The sequence below is a fragment of the Trachypithecus francoisi genome, unplaced genomic scaffold (genome assembly GCF_009764315.1).
Source record: "Trachypithecus francoisi isolate TF-2019V2 unplaced genomic scaffold, Tfra_2.0 Lachesis_group6, whole genome shotgun sequence".
NCBI classification, from domain to species: Eukaryota; Metazoa; Chordata; class Mammalia; order Primates; family Cercopithecidae; genus Trachypithecus; species Trachypithecus francoisi.
Window position 1 is genome coordinate 111,362,418 of NW_022681471.1, and position 6,310 is coordinate 111,368,727.

Consider the following 6,310-nt stretch of genomic DNA (forward strand, 5'->3'; position numbering starts at 1 on the left):
GATGAACAGTCTTGCTGAGGATGTGGACGAAAGTGAACCCTTGTACATGGTTGGTGGGAATGTAAATTAGTAAATCCATGATGGAAAACTGCATAGAAGTTTCTCAAAAAATTAAAAATAGGGCTATCAGATGATACAGCAAGCCTTCTTCTGGGTATATATCCAAAGAAAATGCAATTTGTGTGTTGAAGAAATATCTGTACTCTCATATTCATTGCATTATTTGCAATAGCCAACATGTAAAATCAACTTAAGTGCCCATTGACAGATGAACGGATTAAGAAAATGTGACATATACACACACATAGATGCATACAATGGAATACTAGTCAGCTTTAAGAAAGGAAAAAATCCTGTCATTCACAACGACATTGATGAATCTGGAGGATATTATGTTAAGTGAGATAAGCTAGGCACAGAAAGACAAACACTGCACGATCTCACTTTATGAGGAGTCTGAAAAAGTTGAACTGATAAAATGAGAGCCGAATGGTGGTTACCAGGGGCTGGATGTAGGGGATAGAAATGGGGAGATACTAGTCAAAGGGTACAAAGTTTCAGTCAGACAAGAAGAATAATCTTTGGAGAACTATTATACAGCATAGTGACTACAGCTAATAATAATGTATTGTGTACTTGAAGATTGCTGAGAGTAGATTTTAAATGTTCTTACCACAAAAAATAACGATGTGAGGTGATGGATATGTTAATTATATTAATTTAATCATCTCACAGTGTATACATACATCAAAACATCACATTGTACACCATAAATATATACAATTTTAATTGTAAATTATACCTTAAAGCAGGAAAAATAAAAATATTTTGATATAATGTAATAAATAAATAGGTGAACAACTATACCATTAGGAAATTTACTATGGAGTAAGCAAAAATGTAGCCATAAGTAGTCTTCGAATATTTGAAAGGGTTGTCATTTTGAGAAGAAAGTAGGAAAGAAAGCATTTGTTTTGAAAAAGATCTAGAATCAGTGGGTTGAAGATAAAGGAAAGCAGATTTCACTTCAATATGCCAGGCACAATGTCACCAAAGGAATTTTTGCACAGGTTATTCCCTGTGTGTGAAATGTTCTTCCTCAAAGTGACATCATGGTTAACTGTCTCCCTCTTTCAGGTCTTTGTCACATCAATTGTCACCTTCTCAAGGAAACATACTCTAATTACCCCATTTACAATTCTAATCTCTCTTTGGACAGTCCTGTTGCAGTCCTCTTACCCTGCTCTTTTTAAACATTTTTTTCACTATAAAATGTGCTAAATTTAATATCTACATGGTTGAGTGTGGCTCCATTAACTACCTGTGGATATTTAAATATAGATACTAATTAACTAAATTTAAATAAAATAAAATAAAGTATTTCTTTAGATGCATTAACCATGTTCCAAGTGCTTAACAGGTACATATGACTCCTGTCTGCCATATTGAACAATGCAGATATTACAGGACATTTCCATAATAGCAGAAAGCTCTATTGGACAACACTATTATATCATTTAGTACATTTACTGCCCTTCAGCTAGAATGCAAACCCCATGAAGACATGTCCTAAGAACATAGTAGGCATTCAATAAATATTTGTTTAATGAATTAATATATGAAGAAAAGGAGAAGTTGTGGGAAGAGTATCAAATGAAACAATCTGGACCTGACCAGATTGTACACAGTACATCCTACATGGTACACAGAAGGCATACAGGAAAATTTGGACATTTAGAATGAATAAATATGGATGCTGAAAAGAAAATCTATTAATCTAATGCCATTGTAATGGAATGAATATGGAAGGGTCTGATTTATAAATCTCTCTGAAATAAAAATTTGATAGACCTGTCAAGCTGATGTCAGTTTGATTCAGCATTCTTAGCAGCGAGTTTGGAGACTGCCAGATTTGGAAATCATGGCAGAGATTTGACTTGAGCACCCTGGAGATATGAGCTTATCAAATAATACTATGCAGACAGAAAGCTAAAGAAGTTGAAAACAGAACTTTGGGGAAGTTCTTACACACAAGATCTTAAGCATATTTTTCCTTGTGTTTTCAACAGTAGATTTCAAAAGGTTGTTTGGAATAAATACCATTTTATTTGTTCTATTAACAAAGTTGCATCATACAAAAGTGACCACAATACAAAGTTACAAGACATGATTCTGTAACAATTGCTTCGTAAGTATTGGGTCTGTCTCTCATTGTTAATACTTATAAAGAGAGATATTTATAAACACATATGAGGAAACAATGATTCTTTTTTTTGGTTATTTAATAATTTTAGCAGTACATTTTACTTCTGTTTATTCTTTAATATTCTTATTTGTACACTATCTTAAGCACTCTTTTCTTTAATAAACGGACTTCATGTGAAATCAGTAGTGTGAAAAACAGAAGATATTTTAATAAACAAATATGAGACTTACCTTAGCAACAACATTAAAAAGGCACTTACTTGTTAGTGAATACTGTTTTTATTAACATTTTAGGGAATTTTCTGGTATTAAAGGCAAGGGACCTTTCTGTGATATATACACTTTATGGACTCATGTTATCAAAAAATTATAATACAACAAATGCAAAGGCCAAATCTTGGAAAGAGATTTTGGATAAGAATTGATTGTTCAGCCTGAATCTAGGTTTATCTGTATCAAATAAGGACCAAGCTGTGCCATCATACATTTTACTCTTTAGTTTCTATTCTAGGGCAATGGACAGTAGTGATTAAGAGCTTGGCTTTTGGTGCTATATTACGTGGTTTCGAACCCTGGTTCTGTAATTTCCTAATTGTACAATTCATACAGGCTACTTTATGACTCTGTGTTTTGGTTTTCTTAGCTATGTGATGATGAAACAGTACTCTTTCATAACACCGTTTTCAGGCTTACAAATGAGATAGAATAGTGCCCGAAACATTAAATAAGCACCAAATAAATGGTAGTGATCCTAAGTTTGCCTTGGGCCCTCTTACTCTTATCTCCAAACTGTTATCTAGACCCTATATATTCCAATCATCCACAGAAATTTTTTTATTCTATTTAACTCTTTTAAAATCCCTACTCCTTTTTTTGGCTCTTTATCTTTATATGAACAAGTGAGCACAATCATTTAAAAAATATTTTGGTATAAAATCCGTCTCTCAATTATGGTCTAACTGTCCTTCGTATTTAAGCTTATATTCACATATTTCATTATTTCTTCAATTCATAGCAACTGGCTTACACCAAACCCTTATCCATCTCCCCACACACTCTACATCAGTCACTCTTGTCTCACTAATGACACCAATTACCTCCTAAACACCAAATCAAATGAACACTTTATTGTTTTTATTTTTGTGAGACTTCTAACTTCAATACTGTTCATCAGTCTTTCCTTTAGCTCTTTTCCATTAGTCTCCATGATACTGCTCTTCCTATTTGTCTTTCTGCTCTATTGGTAGCTCTTTCTCATTCAAACATATTGATTTTTCTTTTACTTATCCCTTATATGCTGGAACATTCTAGTCAGCTGTTCTAAGAGCTATTCTCTACAAACAGTGTCTTACACAAAGACTCCTGACCAAATGTGCAGTGGGGACTAAAATTCAGCTTGCTTCTAGAATAAAAAAGCATAAAGTATCTGGTTTTGATGAGGATATTGAACAACAATAACTGTTATATGCTATTGGTGTGAGTGTACATTAACACAACCTCTGTGGAAAAATGCATATGCTTCTATTATCCTCAGTATACTAATCTATTTTCTCAAGCCTAGAAACACGTAAAATAGTTTCAGATTTGCTAACCCACACGACTGTGAAAAGTAAGATTCCCAAATTGAGTGTATTATTTTTTATAATTCTGTGTGTGTGTTGAAATTTACATACCCTAAAATATAAAGATCTTAACTGTGAGATTTGATGAGTTTTGACAAATGCATACACATGCATACACTGGTGAAACCCACACCTCCATCAAGATGTACAATATTTCCATCTCCCCACAGATTTTCCTCCTCCTCCTTTCCTGTCAACTCCTCAGAACCCTAATAACCACTTTACTAATTTGTTTCCTAATAAGTTAATGTTTTCTGCTCTAGAACTTCATATAAAAAATCATATACTATATACTACTTTGTGTCCAGATTCTTTCGGTGATTGTAATGTCCATGATGTCAAATGTATCTGTAGTTTGGTCCTTTTTCTTGTTGAGTAGTGTACCTTTATATAATACACCAAAACCTGTTTATTCATTCTCTTAACAGATACTTGAGTTACATCCAGTTTTTGCTATTGTGAATAAAACTGCGATTAACATTCCTGTACAAATGTTTTAATGGGAATTAAAATATTTTTCTTTCGGATAAATACCTAGAAGTTGAATTACTTCATCATAGGATATGCATATGCTTAACTTCATTAGAAACTTTCACACAGTTTTAAAAATGGTTGTGCCATTTTAAAAACAAAACAAAAGAAAAAACATTGCATTTGATTTCCTTCAGTTGCTCTCTATCCTCTTCAATATTTGGTGATGTCAGTCTTTTTCACTGTAACCATTATTCATGTATGGCTACATTGTAATGTCCCTGTTCAATACTTTTGCCTATTGTATATAATTACTTTGCTGAGTTAGTGAATTTATATATTCTGCATACCAATGCTTTGTCACATACATAATTTGCACATAATGTCTCCAGGCCTGTGGTTTATGAATTAATTTTCTTAATTGTATCTCTTGATGTGAAAATGTTTCCATTTTGATAACATCTAAGGTATAATTTTTTGTCTGTGATGGTAATTGTTCCATGTCGTGCTAAGAAACCTTTGCCTACTTCAAGTTAGTAAAGATATTATATGTTTTCTTCACAAAGTTTTATATGTCTGGCTTTTTTCTTTTTCAATTTGAGAGCAGGTACTGTTTATTAACCAGCCAGCTTAGAAAAATAATCATGGTAGACACCTTAGTTCATTCTTTTAATAAGCCTGTTGATCTCATCCTCCCTGTTGCCAGCATCGCCATCTTCTACAAAATGGGTGGTCTTTTTCTTCATTCTGCCTTGTGGAGAAGATAATTTGAAGGACCACAGGAAGTTATTTGCTTCTTTGAAGCGTTTTCCAACAGTATAGATCTCGTTAATCAGATCATCCATGCAGATGATGCCATATTACCAAGAGATCGAGCAATCAAAGCGTTATGTCAAAGCAATTTGCTTCTTACTGATTTTACCATAACCACGTTTGTAGATTAACTCATTTACTGACATCAGATTTGGGTACCCCCATGCAATATATGGCTCTACAATCCTCAGCATGTTAACTGAAGCCTTGTTGAGCTTCACAAAGGTTCCATTGAAGATTTGACTAAGGCGAAGAAGCTGCAACACCTTTCGGACCTTTGGGCTCACACCATTGATACCTCTGATCCTGATGACAAATGCCAATTTGGGTTCTGCAGGTACATAGAAGTTGCCAGCTTTTCTTGCCATCCTTGCCATTTGAATTTCAGTTCTGTACATCTGCCTATATTCCTTGTGGTAGTGCTTCGCTTTTTCATAGATAAGCTTCCTCCTTGCCTTTCGAAGCATCTTTTGGGCAAACTTCTTTCTCAGGCGCTTGATCTTCAGCTCTGTGAAATGTCTTCGCTTTTTCTTAAGGGTTTCTGGCACAGCGGGAACCTTCTTCTCTTCTACACCCTCCATGGTTCCAGCGAAAAAAAGAGGCATGTCTGGCTTTTTTATATTTAGGTATATAACTCACATTATGTCAATTTTTGTGGAGATCGTCAGGTAACAGTAAGGGTTTATGGATTTTCCATGTCCTAGTTATTCCAGCACCATCTGTTGATTATACTTTCCTACTGATGTGTGTATGTGTGTGTGCATGTGCACAAATGCCCATGTGCATGCCTAGGTCAAAAAATCAATTATCTGTCTAAGTGAGGGTATATATATATATATGCATTACTTATTCTATTCCATTGAACTATTGTCTATCATTATGCCATGATTACCATAACTTTATATGGTCTTAAAGTCAAGTAGTATAAAATCCCCCAATGAAATTATACTTTCCATTATTATTTAAGTAATTCTAAGTCCTCTTACAACCCTATATACATTTTATATTTCAAAATGTTAATTTCTACAAAATATACCCTGTTGTGATTATTATATAGATTGAAATTAATCTATATATCAACTGGAGAGAATTGACAATTTGACACTATTGAATTTTCCAGTCCCATAGACATGACATCTATCTTCATTTATTCAAGTCTTCATTAATTTTTCTCATGTTTTGTTGTTTTAATGGGAGAG

The 6,310-nt window shown here is 33.7% G+C and overlaps 1 pseudogene across 1 annotated transcript; it reads right to left on the minus strand.

Moving 5' to 3' along the window:
• Positions 1 to 4,879: 4,879 nt before the first annotated feature.
• LOC117077485 lies at positions 4,880 to 5,692 on the minus strand (annotated as a pseudogene). Its single transcript, XR_004434783.1, has one exon. The product of XR_004434783.1 is annotated as a 60S ribosomal protein L7-like (transcript).
• Positions 5,693 to 6,310: the final 618 nt, after the last annotated feature.